General features: G+C 45.5%; 1 protein-coding gene and 1 pseudogene across 10 annotated transcripts in view; both read left to right on the top strand.

Moving 5' to 3' along the window:
- The window catches only part of FOXN3 (forkhead box N3), a 386,468-nt gene that overhangs the window by 47,373 nt on the left and 314,792 nt on the right, over window positions 1-24,303 (top strand). The gene's annotated exons all lie outside the window — the stretch shown is intronic.
- Window positions 6,907-22,632, top strand: LOC103673870 (annotated as a pseudogene).

Here is a 24,303-nt window from a genome sequence, read left to right on the forward strand (position 1 = left end):
TTCAGCGGCCCTTCCTGCCACTTGGGCGGACCCGTTGTGAAACTGATAGGCCAAATGACAGAAAATGAGATGAGCCCCAAGCAGTCGTGGGCAAGACACTGTGCCTTAAAGTTTACCAGGCGTTTCCTCTCTTGCGTGCGACCAGGTGAGTCAGCCTTGCCAGAGCCCCGAGTTGGCTCAGCTCGTGGTATAGTGACCTTGATTCCCGTTAGGCCCTTGTTCCTGTGTGTAGCTCGCTGGCTGGTGAGGGGAAGGAGTTAGGTAAGAGGCAAGACTGCAGAATTTCTGGGTCCCTAGCAGTAACAGCACCAACCCCAGTTCCTGTCAGTTACTGATGATCCCGCTATTTTGTGGGCATGGTTGTGAGGCCATGTATGTAGAGACTACTGCCCCCCTCGATGGCCCGTAAATTCTTTACATGCAGGAGCTATTTTTTATCTTAGCTCCAAATCTCTGTTGAACGGAACAATATCTGGCTTCAACAAACACATGTTGAATTGATTTGTAATGACCAAGGTTTTCTGGTGACACAACTGAGTTGACCGCATGTCTAGGCAGACCTCTGTAGTAGCCATACATATAAAATTGGCTCCCTGTACAGTGCTCAGTGTTAGAGCACAGCCACCTCTTGGAGGAACTAGCCCTTCCTTCTGGAGATAGCACTAGAAGGCAGGCAACAGCTGCAGGGGTGACCGAGCCAGGCTGAAGTCTGGGTGGAAGTCTTGTCTTAGCTGCTGCTCACCTCAGATCACCGTCACCTTCCGCCACCTCCATCCTGCCCGTGCCTCTGAGACTGACACCCATTCCTCACCTCCATCCGTTTGCCCCTCTGCTGTCAAGGGGTGATCAGACTGTAGGAAATGGGAAAAAAAAGACTAACATATGACTCAACTTGAGGGTTATCTAAGAAAGGGCTAAAAACAGGACAGCGTGGTAACTATAGGTAATAATGATGTATTGCATATTTGAAAGTTGCTGAGAGAAGGGTGCCCGGCTGGCTCAGTCGGTTGAGCATACGACTCGGTTTCGGCTCAGGTCATGATCTCGTGGGTCATGAGATCGATCCCTGCATCGGGTTCTGTGCTCAGTGGGGAGTCTACTTGGGGATTCTTTCCCTCTGCTCCCCCCATGGATAAATAAATCTTTTTTAAAGAAAAAGAAAGTTGCTTAAAGAGTAGATCTTAAAAGTTCTCATCACACACAAAAAAGTGTAACTGTGCAATGATGGATGTTAACTAGACTTCTTGTGGTGATCATTTCACAAGATATACAAATATCAAATCATTTTGTTGTACACCGAAAGTCATACGTTTGTTATATGTGAATTATACTTCAACTAAAAAAAAAAGGAGCCGACCCATGCTTGATCCATGTGTAAATACATAGGAGTTTCTGGGGCGCCTGGCATGTTGGTAGAGCATGTGACTCTCGAGCTTGGAGCTGTGAATTCCCACCCACTTTGGGTGTAGAGCTTACTTAAAAAAAATACATAGGAGTTTCTTTCTGTTACATGTACTGTATTGGGAAATGAATAGCAAATACTTGATTCATTCATTAAAAAAAAATTGAATCTCTGATTTGTGCCAGGCTTATGCTAGTTGTTGGAGTTACGGCAGTAACAAGGACAGAAGGGAATTCATAGGTAATTAACAAGGAAACAAGTGAAACAGTTGTAAATTGTGATAACAAATAATGAGGGATACAAATGTTAGGGGCCAGATCTGAGGAGGTGACATTTATTGAGCAGGAGTCTTAAAAATCCAGAAGGAGCCTCATTATGCAGGTGAGGGAAGAAAGAGCTTCCAGGCTGTGGGCACAGCACGTGCAAAGACCCTGAGGCTGATGGAGGGAGCCTCGGCTCCTCTGGGATTGAAACAGGGTGAATGTGTGGGAATGTGTGGCCTGGGTGGAGGTCCAGGATGTGGTCGGGGCAGGCTGCTCCCTGAGGAGGTTGGGTTTATCGTTGCTGCCATGGTTTCACACGTTCAGATTTCTCTTGAGAGCATCACTTTTGCTGTTGTATGGGGTGCAGTCATTGAGACCAGGAAGGTGATGTCCTGGACCAGAATAAGGTAAAGCTCTAAAGTAGAGAAGATGAAGAGAACTTTCTGGTGTCCGGAGGGACAAGGAGGTGTTGGGATGCTGACATCTAGGAGGTGGCATTTATTAAGATGAGGGAAATTGAGGGGAGTGGAAGGACAGATTTGGAGGAAAAGTTTAAAGTTCTGCTTTGAATTCAAGTGTGTTGGTGGCACAAGGCACCTTGTGGAGCTGATAAATGTGAACCTGTGTAACCTTTCGTATCCCTGCCACTCCTGAGTCGTTCTATGCTCTGATGAATGACTAGCCTTCTTCCTGCACATGGATCTTCCCCAGGAGCCCCTCTGAACCCAGATTTATGCCATATTGCACCTTTGTAGTTAGCACAATCGCTCGCTTGCAATAGATGCTCAGGAAAGAATTGCTGATGCACCAAGCATCCCCAGCTCGTTGAGAGCCCGGTCCAAAGCAAGTAAGAGAAACTGGTTAAAGGGGAAGCGATGCCCATGAAGAGGGGCTTTTGTGGTGTCCGTGACGAAATGGCTATTTTCCTAAGAAGGGATGTTAGACAAATGATGAGGAAGAAACGGGGACACATCTAGACGTCTGTACCTTGCAGCACCCGTCTTGGCTTCTGTACCTGTAACCTTGAGTCAGCTGTGTTGGAAGCAGGATCACACATGCACGCCTGTCTCCTCTCTCCCTTTCGTTTCTCCTCCTTTCCTCCTCTTTGCTCTCCTGTTGCTCCCTTAGAGGAGGGAAAAAGGCAAAGTGACAAGGAGGAGGAGGAGGAAGGGGGAGGGCAAAGCCATGGGCTTCATTCAGGTATCATGGGGCAGGGGATGTCATTTGGAATACATAGCTGCTGTTCACACACACACACACACACACACACACACACACGAATGAGTCGTGAGTAATTTCATCTCCCAAAACCAGCACAGTGAACATTATTTTCCCTCCATGGCTTCAGTGTTCTGGAAGATTGAAGCTAGTGATAGTGGTACCACTTATTAACTTAAAAGTGCATTTCTGTGATAGGTCCCATGTCCTGAACTAGTAATTTTTGACAATGCAAAATAATGAGGGCAGTGTCTTGCGATTTTAGAAGCTAAGCATTTGTCGCATTTAAAAAAAATTTAAGTTATTTCTTCCCTGTAGGAAAGTAAAGAAATCTGCGATAAAATAATAATTAAATGCTGACAGTGCTGAATTTCTACCCAGCATGAGCTGGCAGCCGTTTCATACCAAAACATTAGGTCATTTGAAGAAAAAAATCTGATTAAATACCTCTGTAGGCTTCTCTGATTAGCCGTTCTTAAAAGAGTCTGTGACAGTAATGAAAGGGTGCAATTTGACAGCCGTAATTTCCTCTTGAAAGAAAGGTAACACAGAATAGTGGGTACGCGTGAGGGTTTTACGGGAATTTCTTGTTGGTCTTTACTAGTGGGTTTGTTTTACTAATCATTAGTTTCTAGCCATTCTAAAGAGCCCGCCAAGCAGGAATTATGTGAGATGAAAAGTACGTTGTCTTCCAGGGGTAAGGCTTGGGGGTCAATTTCAATGCCAATCTTTCTTTTCTTTCCTCTCCACTCAGTGGATTTTGTATTTCTGGGGTTAAATGACCTTGACATGGGCAGGTTTGGGAAATGAAGTGTAGGTTGCAGAGATCCTCTGTGCGTCCCGTGTATTAATTTTCTGTGTCTGGCAGCTCCCAGCGTCTCTTTGTATTAACTCGCCATGGCGTGAGGGCTGGAGGCCAGATTTGATGGAAGATGGAATGATTATGTGGCATATGGTAAATGCAATGACCACCACTAATTACTCCTTCTTTTCACTTTCTCCTTGGCTTCCATGGGTGATCGGGGGTTTCTTGGATTTGGGAGTGTTTACCTTGTGTCAGCCCCATGATATACTCTCACCCTCAGTGGATATTAGAGCAGCTGACTTTCTGGGCTCTAATGTGATAGAATTGGCATTTCAAACCTAAGAGCAGACTCACGGCTCATCCAGCCCCAATACTTCATTCGAATGATGAAGGCCTCTGAAGGGGAGGTTCGCCTGGGAGTCAAGTCTCCGAAGCTCCGGACAAAATTGGTTTTCCCTTGGCTGTCCTACCTCTCAAGGGCTGAAGGAGAGTCAATGTTTTAGTGTCCCACAGCTTCCGTATCAGAGTACCACAAGCTAGGTGGCTCAAAGCAACAGAAATGTATTCTCTTTCATGTTCAGGAGGTTAGAAATCCAAAATCCAGGTGTTGGCAGGGCCATGCAGACTGAAGATTCTGTGGCAGAATCTGTTCTGTGCCATTCTCTTCATTCTGGTGTTGCTGGCAGCCCTTGGCTATGCCAGCGGAGCCCCAGTCTCTGCCTCGAGCATCACGTGGTTTTCTCCTTGTATGCGTCTCTATGTGCATCTCTCGTCTTCTTGTAAGGACACCAGTCATACTGGATTTAGGACCCACCCTACTCCCGTATAACCTCATCTTAACTAATTGCATCTGCAAGATCGTCCTTTTCTGAATCAGGTCACATTGTGAGATCCTAGGAGTTAGGACTTGGGGGGACACGATTCAGTGCATAACAGGCGGGGTTGGGTAAGGTTTTCCAGGGAGGGATTTTTGGAGACATTTAACTGCAATGAATCATTATCACCTTCAGCTGTACTTCCAGAGCTTACTCCGTCTTTATGCTTTTCCTGTCAAGTGCAGGAACCTGAGTCCTTTCCATTTATTATTAATGATGATGATATGTAGCTTTCACTTTTTAGCAAGGAGTGAGAGCGTGTGAGTCAACCCAAGGATTAGCCATAAAAAAAGGATGAAGTTAAAAACGATTCGGAGACAAGATTTGAGTTGTAGATATTTTTGTAGAGATTCTCTGGGTTCTTTTTCAGTGTGCACTAAAGCCCTTCAATTTGGAGAGTCGATTCTATTTATTTTTATATTTGTTCTATATTTATTTATAATTTAGAACAATTATAATTTAGAATATACAACAATTTGTTCTACAATTTACGCAATCACAATTATCCTGCCTTTCTCCTTAATGGTTATTTTTTTCACTATCCTTCACTCTAAATTCACCTTCTGGAAAGATTGACCGTTTTTAATTTCTTCAGCCTTGTCATATAGAATCCATGGTGGCACCCCATTTCCTGCCATTGTTATCAACCTGTAGTGGCCGTCACACCATACAGATCTGTGTCCTGGTCTCCAAACACGCCTTCTGCCTCCCCGACTCCATACTCTGCTCTGGCTCCTCTTGCCCTATGACATGGTGTTCCCTGGCCCCTGCTGCCCCTCAGAACACAGACTACCCTCTGGGGCTCGTATCCACCCTCCCCTGCTTCCTGGATGCTACTCAAACAAGAAGTGATCCCCTCCTGAGTGAAGTCCCGTGGAATTCCTTGTCAGTTCCTCATTTGGGTCCCACATGACTGCCCTTTAGTTCCTTCTCTTTACAAAAGTAGCAGATTAGTAGCCACAAGAGCTGCCTTCTACTCATGCTGCCGTTCCCGTCTTGTGTGGCTGTGGAATGCTTAACCATACTGTCCGCCTCTCTGTGGTTCTGAGAATCCAATGAGACAGAACATTAAGATGATTTGAAACTCATCTATGAGAAGCACTATTCAAATGTTTATCACTTAATGTGCCTCAATGTACTTACCTGTAAAATGGACCAGTTAATAATAGTACCTGGGGAGGATTCATTTAGTAAGGCACGTAGGATAGTATGTGGTGTATAGTAATTCACGAGTGAGAGCTGTCATCCTCGTCCTCATTGTCAGTATCTTTGCAGATAGGATTATATGCCCCTTTAGGACAGAGGTTGCATTTTGGAATCTCCTCCATGCATAGGATGGAACCTGACTCTGGATGATCAGTGAACACTTGCTGGCTGTGTGCATTCTCCTATGTCTCCTTTTTCCTATGACATTAAAATTCCCCCTGATCACTCTTTAGCCTGGAAGTTTTTAAATGAATAGAAATCAACTCTGACAGCAGTGTTGATTTTGGCTCTAAACCTAAATTAGTTTGATAGGTGAATCTCTGTGGTAATGCAGATGTCATCATTCAAAGTGGTCCAAATTCATTTTCTTCTGATACCTCCTCATCAGGATGCAACATGGGCATGTTTTGAAATGGAACATCCTCTATTAGTTTAATTGAATGTGGTTTTGACAGCATCAAGGTTTGTGTAATGTCCTCGTGGTAACGCTTTGAAGGCATATGTGAGGGCAGAATCATTCTACAAAATGGTGAGGCGGAAAATTTCTGGGACAGCTTGGTGTTCCTTGTATGGTATAGAGTAGCTGGGTAAATGATAGTGGGTCAATGAGAAGAGACCGAAAAACCTTGCAGATGACTACTTGCAGGTAAACTTCCATACATTGCCTAAAAATACATGGCAAGATCTGCTCATACACGTACACAATTTGGCAATTATATACTTTTTGATACTAGTGTAATTTTTGAATTCCTCTTGACTTTCCTCCTTTTGAGTAAATCTTACCAATACACTTTCCTCACCACATCCAAGTCTGTCCATACCTATTTTTTTATGTGGCTATAAGAATAGAAATTCCTTTGGGGGCAATTATGAGCAAATCTGTTTTCTTTCTTTCTTTTTTTTTAAAGATTTTATTTATTTATTCGACAGAGATAGAGACAGCCAGCGAGAGAGGGAACACAAGCAGGGGGAGTGGGAGAGGAAGAAGCAGGCTCATAGCGGAGGAACCTGATGTGGGGCTTGATCCCATAACGCCGGGATCACGCCCTGAGCCGAAGGCAGACGACTAACCGCTGTGCCACCCAGGCGCCCCAAAGAATCATTGTTTTCTTTCCTTATACCAATAGAATGCCCTGAATGGCGCTGATGCTCAAGGTCTGTTGATAACTGACTCTCTTTCTAGGAATATGACTTGGGTAATTTTATCAAGAATTCATGGTGTGGCAGCAAAATTAGTGATGTTTATTTAGGAGGCGTTTTCCTGTAAGTAGCTGGTTGGGAAAATGTGCAACTCCTACTGCATAAATACAGGTCAAGGAAGGCAAGTGGAGTCTCCACAGAGAGGCGTCCAGGAGACAAAAGAAATCTTGTCTTTTTGATGTGATCGTGAATAAATATCCCAATCACACTGGAACCTCTACAGACACACACACACACACACACACGTTCCTCCCTTCCAAGCCTTATAACAGGATCATGCCAACCCAACTAGAGCCACAGTAATAATAATAGTAATAGCCAGCCTTTCTTGCAAATGCCACCATCCACAATTTGCAGACAACTCTCTTGAAAGTATTTTGGGAAGATCCCCTCCTCTGCTGTTTTCTTCTAAATTCACATTCTGGAAAGCTTGACCATTTGAATTTCCTCGATCCTATCATGCTCTGCACAAAATCTGTGATGGCATCCCATCTCCTGCCCCTGCTACCCCTTGCACTTGCCCCGCGGAGCCTCCCTGCCACCAGATGGCCCCAGTTCCTGATCTGCAAAGGTACCTTGTACCCGCACACCGCCATACTCTGCTCTGGCTCCTCTTGCTCTCTGACATAGTGTTCCCCTTCCCCTGCTGCCCCTCTGAACACAGCCTACCCTCAGGGGTTTGCACCCACCACCCCTCCTTCCTGGATGCTCCCCAAACAGGAAGTGATCTCCTCCCGAGGGAAGTCCAGTGGAATTCCTTGTCAGTACCTCACGTTGATCTCACAGAACTGCCTCAGGGATGTCTGACGCATCCCCAAGAGCTGTGAAAGTCGACACGACCCACGAAGGTGCTCCAAAGCTATCAAGGTTCCTTGAGGTCTCTGGGAGGTGTCACACCCTCACTGTGGAAGCCAGTTCTTGGTGGTGCCTACCAGCCATGACATCCTGCCTTCCTTCCTCTCCCAAGCCTGCATAGATCGCCACCTGCCGCTTGAGCCGCTCTGCATTCCCAGACATCTCAGCTGGGGCCTGACCTCCTGTCCTGCTGGCTCTTCCACCAAATGCTGGTTTTCAGTCAGAAGGCACCTGGACCCCCTTCTCTGTCGTTCACTGCCAGCATCTTCTTTGTTTGGTCTGGGCGTAGGGCTTGGCGGCTGTTATAGGTTTGAAATGGTCTGGAGCACCTCTGTTAGAAATTCCTGAACTGAAGCTCTGTCTGGAGACCACAGAGTTAGGAGGGCGAGACCTGTTTTCTAGGGTCGGCCTGTCTACTGATGGCTGTGTGATCTTGAGAAAGTGTCCTCTGAGAGCCAAACAGGTGTGTGTACAGCATTATCTCAGTAACTCGCACCCAGCACACATTCAGGGAGTAATGTAGCTAGTTTTATTTTTCTTTTGAATATCCTCGGAGATAGCAACAGGTAAATCCCTCGAAAGTAGGTAATCTTGCTGGGCAATGTAATTTTGGGTCCATAACGATAGGTCATTTTAAAGCAATGAGACGCGGACTTGTCAACTGGCTCTGGAGTCACTTCTAACACTGGTGACCACATATACTACCGTTCACAAAGCCAGCGTAACGCAGGGCTGGATTTTTGCTGTCCAGAAGGTCTGTACCAGGATTGAGTTGTACAGGTAACTTGGGGCTCGCCTCCTTGCCTCTAGTCAAGACAGGCTATGGGAGGGGTCCCCATTTCCCTGCCCCAGTGGTCCAGGGGCTGCGTGGGGCCACCCCCTGACCAGCTCCAGGCCGATGCTCATTACTGGTTTGTGCAAGGAAGAGCAGCCTGGCAGACCCTCACTGTTTTGGGGAGACTCCCTCCTTCCCCAGAATGCAAGTGTGAGCCCATACGGTTGCCGCCGTCTCCTCCGCTGTTGCTGCCCCGTCCCAGAGCTAAAGGGCGTGCCTTTACCCAGTCCCGGCACCTTCCCCTCGGGTTAGGAGGCCCTTCGCGTCCAGGTACCATTTACGCAGACGTTCTCATATGTTGTACACAGAGTCCTGTGGGCTCGTATTTGCCCTTTTCTTGCTCCTTTTGGTGGCACCGTGCCTTCCCGAGAAGACAGGCAAGAACAGGAAGCGTTAAAGGGAAGAAGCCCCGCGTTAAGAGAGGCCTAAGTCTGCCCCAGGCGAGTAGGGGGCACGAGATGCATTGAGCTCCTCAGGCAGGTAATGAAATCAGGCTGCGGCCTATCTTGCTGCCTTGTCACCCCGACTTCCCAGCGGGTGCCCCAGGGCCTGCTGGAGCCACCGTGATGGTGCCACCTCGCCCGCGTCTTCCCTCATCCGTGACGGGACTGGGTCTGCTGAACCCCTGGGCTCCAGAGGTGGCCGTCCGTCCTTACGGCACCCCCGGCCGGCTCCGCCTTCCCTGAGGGATCTGAGGGATGGGGCTTTGCCGCAGGACCTGGGATGACTCTTGACCCGAGGCAGTGTTGAGGGGCTCGAGCCCCGAGTCCTTACTGCCTCGTCCAACTGTGACCTTGAGTCCTGGTTTTTGTGTTTTGTCTTTTTATTAGTTCTCCAAATTGGTCCCCAGATCCCTACCCTGTTTCTGAGCCCAAGCTCCAGTCTTATTTACCTGGCTGAGAACCCAGGAGCTGGGGACTTGTTCTCAGCCTTGGCCTGCCCGCAGAGCAGAGCCTGCATCTCCCCACCTGCCCAGCAGGTGCGCTCTGGCCCTCGGCTTTGAGTGCGCACCGCTCCTGTCCTGCCTCCCTCGCCCCGTGAGGCCATTCTGCTTTTGGACGTCACACTGCCTTTTCCTGCATGACCACTCGTTTGCTTGTCCTGCCCTTGGTATACAGTGGACATACTTCATGCAGCTTTTCACCATATGCCCTGGCCCAGATGGGTGGTAGATAGAGAGATGTTCTCTGGAGAAGTAGAAGCAAGTCTTCAGTGTCCATCTTCATGGTCCCGTCAGTAATGACATGCTGTGAATTTTTGCCTCCGTAAGGTCACTCTATTTTAAAGCAATTCTTAGTTTTTAAAGCAATTTTGTCTACACGTGTGTTTTGCGTTATGTTTTGGCTTTTGTGTGGTGTCAAAGACATCCTTCCAGGGCTTACAGTGGATGGAGTCTCTGCTTTCCGCACCTGCCACCCCCCCACCCCCCCAGCACGTGGAACCCTCAGCTAACCAGGCGAAGTCAGGCTGTTGCCCAGGAGCCGGGCCGGTCGCAGAGCTGGCTGCTTGAAGCCAGCAGTGGCGCCACCCAGAGCTAGCTTAAGAGTCCCTGGGGATGGCCCACCTGTCGGGTGTCTTGCTGATTGACACCGTCACTCCCTTCTGTCTGGGGCAGAAGATCCATGAGAATGCAGTGGAATTTCCAGACCACCTTAACAAACATTACTCTCTCGGGATCTTTCAACGGGGTGAATAGGAACCCTCCAGGAAGAGCAGGAATGGACAGAAGAGGTTTTACCATCTTTTCATGGCAAGGAAACAAAGGAAGGAAGCAAACAGATGAGGTAACTAAATTAAAAGGTGAACTCGGTGCCTTTTGCACCAGGTGTGAGCTCCGAGTCATGAACCACACTCATCTGTGCCCTGGCCACGCAGGCCTTGCAGGCAGTTGAGACCTTCAGGGACGGTGGCAAGGTTCTGGAGCTAAGCCCCACCCAGTGCAGTTTGGCCGAGGATCACCAGACCACAGTGTCGATGACTGAAGCCCTGTCCACCGAGCCCTTTCCTGCCCTGCAGCTTCCGGTGGCTGCATGCCAGGCCCTCAGAGGCAGCTCTGACTGGGTAGGCATCTTTCTTCTTTTGCCCCATCCCTCACAGCTCTGGATCCCTGCCCGGTTGCCCCCCAACATGGGGCAGAATACAGGTCTTCCGGTTTTCTAGCTCCTTTCTGTCCCTTTTCCCAAATCAGCGGATACTTTCCACCCCACACCCCTTTCTGGCAGCATCCTCAGGATGGACCAGAGACCACTTGGGAATCAGAATCCTAGGGTGAACCCAGAAGCATTCCTTATCAATAGCCAAAAATTTTGACAGGCCCTTGTGGCTTGCAACTGTCTTCTTCTCTGCCTCCCCAATTCCCAGGGCGGAGGGGGGGGAGGTTCCTCCTCTGCCCTGTCCTGGGGGTTGGTGCCTTCATTCTCCCCTGCACGCTTCAGTAGGGAGGGCTGTGCAGGGGCCCCAGGCTTCCTGAGGAAGGGAGCATGTCCATCCTCCTGAATGCCATGCCAGGCTCATACACTGGTGATGTATGCGGAGAGCCAAAGCTTCTCTCAGCTTTGGCCCAAACAACAGAAGGAGAATAATATAGTGTTAGTTTCCTTATTTGCTTGTTATACAATGAAAACCGGCCAGGTCAATAGAAAATGCAAATTCATCACTTAAAAAAGAGACTATTTCTTGTCTTTTCTACAATCTAAGAAGGCATTTTGATGCAGTAAACACACACACGTAGAAATCAGTGGACTAGAAGGTGAACTCTGTGAATTCTCGGCCTGGCTGGGAACATACAGTAAGCTCTTTGGTCAAATCTGCTAACACTCAAACCTCAGCTTCCTCAGCTCCAAAGCAGGAATAATATTTTTATGCCTCCTTACCAGCTTATTGCAGTTATTAAATTAGGCAGAATTCTATGAAGGAGCTGAAGGCACTATAAAACACTGAAAGATCAGTCTGGATATTATTTACTAGAGAGACTGCCTTTAATAAAGAAAGTGGTAGAATGTCACCCAAGATAGGAAGGTGCAGTTGACAGAAAAGGAAATGAATGGCTCTTAAACGTATCGAAACATGCTTATATCCCCAGGGCTACTAAGAGAAACATAAACTAAAACTTCTAAAGATCATTTTTACCTGTTAGATTGGTGAAGTTCAAAATAGATTGGCCCTTGACAAACAACGTGGGTTTGAACAGTGTGGGTTGACTTACACGTGGATTTTTCTCGATAAATACAGTACTGAAAATGTATTTTCTCTTCCTTATGACTTTGTTCATACGATTTTCTTTTCCCTAGCTTGCTTTATTGTAAGAGTACAGTCTATAGTACATAGAACATACAAAATTTGTGTTCATTGACTTACTGGTAAGGCTTCTGGAACAGTAGGCTATTAGTCGTTAAGGTTTGGGGAGTCAGAAGTTCTACGTGGATTTTCAACTGTGTGGGGTGAGGGTCTGCACCCCTAACCCCCTCCTTGTTCAGGTGCCAGTTGTGGTGGATGGTACTGTTAGCCCGTGTGAGAAGCTCCATTGCTGATGGGGGTATAAGTGGATACAGCCTTTAGGAAAAGCACATTGGTCAGATTAATTGAAGCAGAAAATGCATGTATCAGCAGACAGGCAAATCCATTTCTTGCTATTTATGCTACAGATGTATTTGCACTTGTACAGAATAAGGCAGCTCTGTACGTACAACCATGGGGAAGGATCGCAAAGGACGTTGAATGAAAAACACTAAGTATGGGAGTTTGCCAAAAAGCATTTGATTTTTCCCCCCTTTGGTAGTATTTGCTGTTTTTTGTTTGTTCTGTTTTTGTTTTCATTTTGCTGTTGAGGGTGGAATTGGTGGGTGGGTGACAGGGGTGGTAAGATGACATTTTGATGTATTTCCAACCTTTCGAATTTTACACCGTATGCAGACATGACCCAAGATTTTCGAAAAAATGAAAATAACATAAAAGTAAACAAAAAATCAAAGTGAACAACAACAAAAAATACGGACAAAGCCCTAACTTTCTTTTTTTGCTTTCCTCTCACTAAATCAAAATTTAAAATAAAGTAAAAGGTAAAGGAAGAAAGTCCCTTAAGGGGAATTATTGTTTTTATGGTTTGTTTTTTTTTTGTTTGCCCTTCCCATGCTTGACGTTCATATGCCTTTTTGTTGGTTAAAGTGAAGACTACTTTCTTTTTACTTTTTGGGCGCCGGAACACTAACTTGAGTTGACTCCTTAAAATGGCAAAAAGGGGCTTCGTTTGCATGATTCTAAAGAACCAAACGGTCATGTCTCTGCTTTTCCCTTGATCAGCCAATCTTTATTTCTGAGATTTGAGTGACTTTGAAAAGTTGTGAGCCGCAAACCTAATCTGGATACTCATTTTCCCTGGCTTCCCAATGAGTGGTGGAGCTTGCTAGAAAGGAGCCTTGGGGCCTGCTACCGAGAGATTTAATCCCCTGGGCAATCAGAGAGCTGTTCAGGGCTGTGGATCCTAATTGGTATTGACCATTTTGTTAAATGACTCAAGTTCGTCCTTCCTGCTTTATTAGAAATTACAAGTTGTGTATTTGGGGATTATACTTCCAGAGTTTTGATTTCTTTATTCTTCTTTTTTCACTTGCAAATTGTTTAGGCAAAGGGCTCCTTTCATTGGGCTGGTCTTTTAACTCGATTAACCCACAAGCACTACTTCATAGTTCTTCCTTACCAAACTGTCCCCTTTGTGTAATATGGGGAACCGCGTGGCCTCTTTGCTCTGAGGGCCAAATGGAGCCCCCCCCAGACCTGGCGCGGTCTTTTGAAAATTTTCAGATGAAGAGGCCGGCTGTGAATGCGTGCCAAGTGGGGTGTTTGAGAGAGCCCCTTCATGTTGACTTACTGTCTGTCGCCTTCAGTTAGGAGAATTCACCACAGTCCACGTGGAGACGCCCTCCAGGCTCCAGTAAAGAGCTTGTTTTATTGTGTACATAGACAATTTGGCGTTAAAGGCTAACTTCAGCTGAGGGCCCTGTTTACTTTTCTATTGTGAACTAAAGTCGCTTGTTTGTTTGAATGGGGTTCCGCTTGTCTATCCATTATTCATACCTGTAAGTCAGATGATCTGCGTGGTCGTGACATATATGTGAACTGCGTGCTTGTATTTGCTGGTAGGGACTGGAGTTTGGCTCATATTTTTCCAGAACGTTTCCAGCAATCCTTACAGCCTCACTTAAGCAAACAAATAGTGATATCCGTCATGGAACAACTGGGCACACAGTTCTGAGTGCTTTTTCAGATGCTCTTTACAATGATTGGCCCAAGGCCTATCCTAACATTGTGCACTATAGAAGCAACTCTCAGTTCTTTGAAGAAGAAAGATAAATCTCAGGGCCACAGATTTCCTTCTGTTTTCCTTCAAGTGTTTGGCTCTAATTCAGTAATTAGTTACACAGAGATCATCAAATCATGAAAATGATGGCATTTAGGATTATTACCTTTTCTTAAGTGACGATTACGAGGTTCTCAGAATCTCTGGGCTCCCGGCTTTTTGGGGTCTTGCGTAAGAATTTTTGCCATGGCATAAGATTAGAACAAAAACAAATAAACCAAACAGCTCCAGCAAGAGAAGGTTTTGATGTCTAAGACTGAGTCACAGGCGAGGCCCTAAAAATAGTGTATACCTCAAGACAGGCCGCCATCTTGCAGAAAGGACAGAAAGGACGCTGGGGGTGGCAGTAAGCAGACTCTTGTTCTGTGAGCATGTCACGAGAATTTACTACGTGCTCAACGCCATGCTGGCTGGGAACGCAGTCGGTAGGGATAAAGTGGTCGACCAGATAGACATGACGCCCCACAAGGAAAAAACATGAGTCTAGGTGCTCCAGAGAGCTATGTGGGGGCAGCAGTAGATATAAGGGTCCCCCTCACACCTCTGTGGAAAATGATATCACGCTTTGGTCTCCCACTTGAGGGGGGACATTGGAGAGAGCTGGGGGCACCCTATTTTGTCAGGGGTGAGAAGGGTTGCAGAGACATAGTGGTGTCAGTAGGAAGGACAGGTGTTGTTAGGGCAGATCAGACCAGGGATGGGTTCGAGGGAGGGGGGAAGTGTCAGAACCTATTTCTGCTTCTATGACTCTAGCTCAAGTCCCACAAAACTGATCTGAATAGCACAGAAGACTAAAAATAAAGGAGATGAACTCCAGAAAGTTAGACCTACAGCTCTGGGATCCCTTAGCAGAGCGGGGTGCCTCATGGAAAGGATGCTTTCCCCTACTTCACCATCCTATCATTTGCTGTTTTAAAAAGTTGGCCGTTTTGCCTTGTGCTGTGGTAAAAATATTTCTTTAATTCTTGGTAAGTAAACGGAGTCTTAAAGCTTAAACCTCTGCCCTGGGCAGGGAACCAGAGGATGTCATTGTGCATAACTTCAAAGGCTGATAAGATGCTTAAGGTCGCTACTCTCTGAAAGAGTTCCTTTCTTTTAAGGCCAGCCAGAAACATCCGTGTGCACCACGTCCCACCATGATTCTGACAAGAAGTAGGAGACCGTTCCTTCACTGCATGTCTGTTGAGACTCTTGCTTGCATTCCTCTACCCCACAGAATATATTTTCTTTCTCTGTGCCCTACAACGATTGCACTGTGCTTGGGATGATGGATGTCCAGTAAGCATGATATTAAAAGCAGCACCTTTTCCATCTGGAGTCAAAGGAACAGTGGTTTGCGTTGTACCATTTCCATGTTTCCATATTTGTACGAAGCAGTCACCCAAGGACTTGGGGGTTCTTGATGTTTTGGGGATGATGACTGGTGTGATATATAAGCTGGTGAAAAATAAAGCAAGCTGCTTTCTCACTGTCTCTGGTCATCCACCATTTAAAGCCCGTTGCTGACAGGTTAGACGGGGTTAGCTCAGTCTACTGTTTGTCAAGGACACTTCTCTCTCTTTTTTTCAGTGTTATCCCTGGGCCAGGCAGAACGTGCTGGTTTCTCTCTCTCACCAGCAGACAATTTAGCACAGCAGATGCCCGCAACCTGTGAAAGCAGGGGTGGAAGATTTTCAGTAAATTGTCCAGGAAATAAGGAAATACTGGCTATGCTGCTGGAAATGTTTGCTGTTCACTGTACCTTCTTTCGTGCAGAATATCTTCCAGCTATAATAAGTTCTTTCTACGTTTTGACTTTGCAAACGGAGGCCTGCCCTGTCAAGTCTAGGAGGGTAAGGCCTCGGAATAGAAGGGATGGAGTCCTGGGAATGATTCATTCCCCCGGAGGTGGCTGGTGGAACATGGAGGCTTTGATGGCCAATTTGGTGGCGCTTCTCTTGCGTCTCTGTAGCTCGGTGCTTGGAGCGCCTGTGGGTTGCTTCGTGCAAGTGTAATTTAGGTTTCTCGTGCTTACTTGTAGTTCCCTTGTCCTTCACCTGCAAGACACGTTCTTGGCCCTGAGGATAGAGACAGAATTCTCTAGTGCCGCCTGATGAAGCCCTCATGCCTTCCTTGGGCGAGGGGCATCACCCCGTTGCTTCTAAGAAGGAGCATCAGCCCGCCTGCCAGAAAAAAATGTGACTTGGGAACCTCACAGTTTGAAGCTCCCATTTTCGCATTCCAGACTGATGCCCTCAGGCAGACTGGAGATAGCTTAATACAAGCATATTTGTAACACTCCAGTTCCAACCAGATCAAAGGGCAGAGAGCCTGCCTGGCTTGCAGCCTCCAAGATGAAAACTGGACTCTGGAACAGTCTGTGTGACTTGGCCATGCCTTGAATCTGGGAAGAAATACCAATTCTGTTATGGATATTTGAGCCATCAGATGGTGACTTTGAAGTCTCTTTGCCTATAATAAATTGGATTCGATGCCTTCCTCACCCTGCCCCCACCTTGGACTAGTTTAAGATTGGGGGTTTCTTCTAAAGTGGTGCTTCTCGTTGGGGCTGTCGGGGAAAAAACGAAGTGAGCATACTTGAGCCCGGGGTCGGTGCTGGAGTGCTGGGTCCAGGGCGGGCTCCGCTCAGAGGCCAGACCTTCAGGGATGTTCCAGATGCTGCTGTGATTGGGGTGACACGAGGAACTGAGGGTAGCATTCACTCCTCACACAGAATATGAAAATGTTGTCAGCTTTCTTCAGACCCTTAGATTCCACCGACTAGTAACATTACGGAAGAAAATTTCTTTTCTTTTTTTTTAAAGAAAGTCTTTAAAAATTACCGTTCGTTATGACCATAATTTCATAAAACAACGGACCTTTGAACAAACCAAAAAAAAAAAATCAGTAAGAATTTGATTTCAGAACAAAAGCAATCTTTTAAATAGTATGCATTTAGCATGATTAAAAAACAACAACCCTTAATATATTGTTACATTTTCCTCATTTTGCCTCTGACCAGTAAAAACTTTGTCACTAACCATTATTGGTCTGTGAACAGATTTTCGGAAACTGTGATAGGGATTTGAAAACTGTGTCAGATTACATAGATCACATAATATATAGACATACATACATACGTACTTATATACATATAACCTGAAAGAAAAATCATAATTATTATGGTAATAACACGTTTACATTAGGCTTTTAATTACAGAGTACTTTTACATATATTATCCCATATGATCAGTTAGTGTATGCCCTTAAAACATAAATTAGTCTTAATAGCCTGAGCTAAATAGAATTAAGAATAGAAGGGAAGACTAGTGTTTAAATTGTTAGTGTCCTAGAGTCAAATATGAATAATTTTAAAAATTATCTACCGCTTTGATTTTTCTGTGTCTGTTATTCTGCTGTATTAGCAAGAGTAAATAAGCTAATACTGGGATGTGTGCACACATCTTTATAACCATATGTATAGCCTACCCGCATACATGCATGTATTTATGATGTTTTTTCTAAATAAAAAATCAGAACATATATTCTGAAAAACAGGAATATACACGTGGGGAATAATAAAATTATCTAAAATACAGTATGCATAGGAATTCTGAGGGATGCATGGGGCAGGGATTAAGGGGGAAGCGAGGAGGAGGGAGGAAGAGAAGGCAGGGGAGTGAAAGAGGGAATTTTTTTTTTTTTAAAGATTTTATTTATTTATTCGACAGAGATAGAGACAGCCAGTGAGAGAGGGAACACAAGCAGGGGGAGTGGGAGAGGAAGAAGCAGGCTCATAGCAGAGGAGCCCGATGTGGGGCTCGATCCCATAACGCCGGGATCACGCCCTGAGCCGAAGGCAGACGCTTAACCGCTGTGCCACCCAGGCGCCCCTGAAAGAGGGAATTTTTACTCAGAGTAGAGGTGTGTATAGTCTCAAACTTGTATTTATTTTTTATTTTTTTAAAGATTTAAGAGAGAGACAGAGTGTGTGCAAATGAGTGGGAGGAGGGGCAGAGGGAGAGAGAAAGAGAGGGAAATCTCATGCAGACTCCCTGCGGAGTGCGGGGGAGGGGCGAGTGGGCCAAGCAGGGATTGATCTCAGGACCCTGCGATCATGAGATCATGACCTGAGTCGAAACCAAGAGTCAGACGCTTAGACTGAGCCGTCCAGGTGCCCCTCAAACTTGTATTTAAAAACAAAAATGTATTTTGACTTACAGTTAGGTGTCTCTATCTTGAACATCTGAATGTAGGTGTTTCTGATTTTGAATGTTCTCTTTGAACAAGGTAATACAGCATTTTCCCTTTGCCAGCTTCCCCTTCTTGCTCTCTTAGGATTACAGGCTCCCTTCAGGTTCCCTAAAGGAGAATGCTAGCTCTAGTGTTCTGGTTTGCAGGTGTTTCTCTGAAGCAAAACCTACTGCAAGACCCGTGGCCTAGTTGTTAAGTCGGCAGTCTTTCTTTTGAAGACCCTCTACCAAGCTAGAACTTCAGTTAGGCATTAATTAATCAGTCAGCTAACTACTTCAGACAGTGATCCTTCCACAAATATTTACTGGGGATTTCATCTGTGTCAGCCTTGGTGTCGGGCAGGGGAGATACTAACAGAGCTCTGGATAAAATCGCATCTCCCTTTGGAGAGCTCGTGGTCTACTGGGGAGACAGACAAACCAGGATACAACAAATAATTAATTACAAATAGTGATTAATTCTGAATAGGAAACAAATGCAGTGCTATTATCGATAAACTTGAATAAAGCAATCTTGCAAACTAATCAGATAAAGAGAAAATTTGACAACTGACAATCAATATCGTGTGTATATATGTGTATATATATAAAAAAGACAAAGATTATATGGTATGTTTGTATATGATATATTTATAACATAAAACATTTTTTTAAGAAAGGAAACCATTAGGAAAAAAATCATTAACTCTTAATTTTCTCATAGCATCTATTTATTGAATTCCTATGCAAAACTGCAATTTACTAAATTATTTACAGGGAGCAAAAGGCACTCTAGTTGGAAGGGTAGAGCCAATTGGTCAACTTAACACCAATACCGTGGACTCTTTGCATGCCATAGCACTAGTGGTTTGACCAGATATCCCAGAGTATCCATAACCTAAAAAAATTTTTTTAAAATCTTTTGGGGTTATATTTATATGTCATTTTGTTCTCTCTCAGTAAAAAACAAAATCATCTAACATTTAATGAATATCTATTCTGAATAAGCCCCTGAGCTTGCACTCAGAGAACATACACCTGATAGGAGAGTGGATAATTACATGCAAAGTTGAACATAAAATAGAAAGGGTTTGATACAGGGGCAAAGCTACAGGTAACAGAGGGAGAGCTTGGTTGGGGAGGGGGAGCCCAGCAAAAGATTTCTGGGATGGCATTTCCGACTACACCTGAAAGAGTGGGCGAGCAGTAGACTTGTACAGAGTGGCAGTGCCGTGCCCCTGCTCAGCCACCTTTATACGCTCTTGGGAACACCCATTAAGCCTCGTTTTCATATTAAAACTAGCAACTCTTTGTTTCCTGAGGGCATATGTCTTGTTAGGGAGCAATAATAATATATCAGTTTCCATCAAGTTGCGTTTTATCATCATAATGGTTACAGAGGAGGCTGCTTTTAGCTCCTGCAGTGCATTTTAATGTGTTGCAAGAAACATGGAAACTGACTAAAGGCATAATGGATCCATAATGGATGAGGAGCTGACGAGGCCACAAATGGGACACACCATGGCTGGAACATGAAAGTGCTTCCCTGGAAGTCAGATGCAGTGTCTGCGTTAGAAGGAGCCGATGAGCACAATCTGGTTTCACCTGACGCTCGTAGGTGATGTGTGGGCAGAATTGCTGCTCGGCGTCGTGGGGTCGCATTTGCCCGCAGAGTCCGCCATGACGGCCCCGGGCCCGCTAACCACTGCGGGCTGGGCAATGCGGGAGAAGAGGAAGCACGCTGTTGGGGCGCCTGCGTGCGGTTCTGAAGGGCCTGTCGTCAGTGGAGGTGATTCGTTATGAATGCCGTAAAGGGTGTTTTTCTAAAAGAGAAAGAAAAGTTTGTGATAAAGTGGGAGCGTATCTTTTGGGCGTTCAGAGGCCAGGCAGGAGGGCCCACTTCGCACCAGACCCTGGGAAAAGACAGGCATGGCCTTTGAGCCACCCGCCCTGACCATGTTTGGAGCCTAGTCGGCTCAGGTAGTGTATCTTGGAGGTGGTTTTCATAAGTGAACACAATAAATGCCTAACTAACCTTTTGTAGACCTTCTTTGGTGAGAGGAAGCCATTTTACTTTATGTCCTGAGAGAACGTGTTCTAAATAAGGCCTGGCCCGATGTCTTACATTTTTGGTCACCCCTACAGCCCCGAGGTGGGACCTCAGAGCCCTTAGTGAGCCCTTGTGGGTCACTGACTAATGCGCTTGGGTATTTACCAAAGAAGGTGTTGCTAGAGAATTGCAGGCAGAAAGATGAGTCCAGAATTCCTCATTACATAGAGGCTCCGTCTTTAGAACACTAATATTTTCCCCAAATAGTCTTCAGTGCTATTTTTTCCCATTGCCTTTGGATATGGTTGTCTTAAAACGAAATCTTGTGTCTACTAGAACTGATCACCCAGTAGGATGAGCTTTAGTCAATCCTAGTGTTTCTGATAAATTAGTCTTTAGTTGGGTGTTGGGATATTTTTTTTGTCTTTCCCTGATTCCTGAGTTTGGGAGCGAGTGAGTTACAGTACATTTTGATTCGGTTTTAATCCATCAAAATCAAGTTAGTTATAAGTGATGGAAGAGCTCAGTTTGTGGAGTCCAGGCTGCCTGGAGACATCAGCCACATGCCAAAAGCTTGCTCGTTGCCCGGCAACCTTGCCGGAGGAATAGATTTTCTGCCACTGGCTCCCTTTTTAGTCGAGGTGGAATCCATTAACACTACTATTCTAGTCCAGAGAACCGGAGCTGGAGTTTAACTGAAAAGAATGGTCAGAGTTTTTTGTTTTGTTTTTGTTTTTTTAATAACCAAACATCGTGTTTCTGGCTTCTAAACTCCACTGCTAATTTCATTGACTTCTAAATAAAGACTTAGAGTTTATTAATATAACTGAACATTGCTGAAGCCGAAGGGGTCAGTCTTGGGCCTGCTCGGCCACTAAGGAAGCTCAGTGTTTGATTTCTATAGAAACTATCACACAGGGAATGGGTGGGCACCCTGAACACCCAAGTCGAATGTGGAGCAGGTATGCACGACTTGGTTTGCCCCCAAACTTTTCTAAGTCCTCACGAGGTGGACTTGGCGGCTCCCGCTTTCTGAAACTTACCATCTGGCTGTGGAAGCTGTTTTTTCTCCAAGTATTCGCGATCTCGCTCTGATTGAAAAGTGGCTGTGTATTCCTTCCTTTTATCCTTCAATCAAAGAGTGTCTTTTCTCCTTTTGTAGCTAAATACTTCACCAGCAGGATTGATGGTTTCCATCTACCAGGGGAGTTTGCCTTACTGTCAGCTCTATTGTTTTGCTTACGCTCTTAATGTAATAGCTTTGGGTTGTAGCAAGGGAAGATGATGGCTAAGCCCAGCGTCTGGTGGCTGCAGTTATTTGCCTCTGCTGAAATGTAATTTTAATAATGGACTGTATCAGCTCAATGTGTTTTCTTGCCCCTTTGTAAAACAGAGGGAGCTCTCAGAGCATTAACCCATTGGAGGCAGGAAAAATCAAAGTCGCCAGGAACCACTTAATTAAATGACACTTGCATCTCAAATGAGAAAGCTTGCAAACAGGCTGCAGAAATTCTTTGGACAGGAGGGGAGGGGGTTGTTCCTTTTTCAGGGAGTCGGCATTAGTCACCTCAACAATCCCACTCTTTTTAAGGGCCACATGCAGGAAAGTACAGTTTGTGATTTGGCAAGGAAATGAGTGAACTTGATAAAACCATGACTAACTCAATAAAACAATCTCGGAATGCATTTCTTTATTTGTTCCAGTCAGTCTAAACTTTATTAATTATGATAACTCAGGTATTTGGGTTTCTATTTTCCTAAGTAATCTTTGGAGTATGACTAACGTCAGGGACCTCTGAAAGCATAGTTCGAGTGCCCAGTTTTGCAAAGGAAACCAGCGAGTCTCTTTCTCAGCCCTGCCTGTGCAGGTGACAGCCTTCTCCTGCTCGGCATCTCGGCCGCCCTCGGACCTCTAGGGAAGCCCAGGATCGGTAAAAAGAGGACCGAGAGGTTCATCCGGGACTAGTCAGACCGATGTGTCAAAAGTAAGCGCAACTGGCGGAAACCCGGCGGCATTGACAACAGGGTGAGCAGGACATACACGGGCCAGATCTTGATGCCCAGCATTAGTTACGGGAGCAGCGAGGAAACAAAGCCCATGCTGCCCAGGGGCTTCCGGAATTTTCTCGTCCACAACATCGAGGCGCTTGTGGTGCTGCCGGTGTGCAACAAATCTCACCGTGCAGAGACTGCTCACAGTGTCTCCTCCAAGAACCACAAAGCCACGGTGGAAAGAGCAGCCCGGTTGGCCATCAGAGTCGCCAATCCCATCGCCACGTTGTGCAGCGAAGAAAATGAATAGGCAGCTTATGTGCAGGTTGTATGTGCTGATAAAACCATAAAACTACCAAAAAGAAAAAAACCCACCCAAAACAAAACAAAGGAAACCATTGAGATGTAAAAGTTTGTTCAGGGATGCATAGCTTTGTCAAAAATGAAGCACAGGGACCAGAATCCTGACCAGTGGACTCCTAACGACAAACCCACCCAAGCGATGTATTTGAAATGAAATGAATAAGGAGAAGCACCTACTTCCCTAGTTCTCATTTCATTACTCTATCCAGCAAATAGTAATGCACATTGACTGTGTGTGGGCATGCATTAGGCTAGGTGCTGGGGAAAGACAAGATCTTTACCTTCACGCAGTTACACCGAGAGGTTGGGGAACCCCCTAGTCCACACTGAAACAGGTAAGGAAAGTACAGGTTGTGATAAGTACTTAGTTGAGACACGAGGTGAACACAGGAATGTTGGTGACAGATAAAGTCTAAAGTACTTAACTTTTAACTTTATCTGTTGCAGTGCTTAACTCTTTGGGAACACCTGTGTTCTTAACACTAACAGAAACTAGGTTGGGTAAAACTTGAAGCCTCTGGAGGTGTTCATTGTCGCTCATTAGCGTTGTATGGCAGCGGAGAGATCTGTCCGGCTAGGTGGTGAGCTTCCCACGACACAGCGGGCATACAAAGTCTACAGTGGTAGCCGTCTTAGAGCTCTTCCAATCATAGACACTGTGACTCCGCTGCGTTATTCATTCATTCATTCAGTTCCTTCATGTTGCAGCAGTCTTGGGACATTGTATCCTAACAAATTTGATTTTTAAAGTCCTAAAGCTCATTCTTTTTCTTTCTAACTGGTTGCGTTAGTGCCCCAGGCAATTTTCTATGCAAGATTTTTTTTTCCCCCAGCATGCAATACTGTGATACTCCAGTGTGAGGCGTTGCTTTGGGTTTGGGTCTGTATTAAGCAGGTCTTTCAGAGGGCAGTGGTAAAAGCGAATTGACTTGGCCAAGGGCAGCATCTGTTTTTAGGGTCTTGATCTTACCACATCCTACATGGTCACTTGTTGCTGGCTTTGCCACTCTGTTTCCTCAGAAATATCCCAGATCCCGAAATCTGCTATAAATTTACCATGGATGGATTTTGCATTTCCTTCCACGCCTGTGCTGTACACACCACTTGGAAGAAATGAAGTGAGAACACAACTAAAAGTGTTTATCCTGCTGTTCTTTGCATTTTCTTTGTTCTCCAGATACATCGTGGTATCTGGAGATCAGATTTCATAGACAAGTAGAAACAGCTGGGCGCACTTGTTTTTGTAATTTCATGTTATATTAATTTCCTTAAAAATCTGTCTTGAGAAAACTTTTCTTCGGACTTCTCTTCCATTTTGGTGTGTTTCTTTTTCTTTTTCCATAGGGTTTATTTCATTTTAGCCTAAGAAGACACAGCCATGGTGGACTACCCCTAGTGCGTCTCTCTCTGTCACCCCTTGAGTGTCCCCCGCGATGCTCTCTGAACATGGAAGGCTTGCTCTGTGCCAAGCAAGCATTTGACTCAGTAAATGCCCTCACTCACTCATAGGGGCAGGTAATGCCATTATTCCCATTTGGCTGATGTGGAAACAGGCTGAGAAAGTTTAATCACTTTTTAAAAAAAGATTTTATTTATTTATTTGAGAGAGAGAGAGAGGGAGAGAGAGAGTTTGCTTGTGGGCAGGGGGAAGGGCAGAGAGGGAGGGAGAGGG

Source organism: Ursus maritimus, unplaced genomic scaffold, assembly GCF_017311325.1.
Source record: "Ursus maritimus isolate PB19 unplaced genomic scaffold, ASM1731132v1 scaffold_25, whole genome shotgun sequence".
Taxonomy (NCBI): Eukaryota; Metazoa; Chordata; class Mammalia; order Carnivora; family Ursidae; genus Ursus; species Ursus maritimus.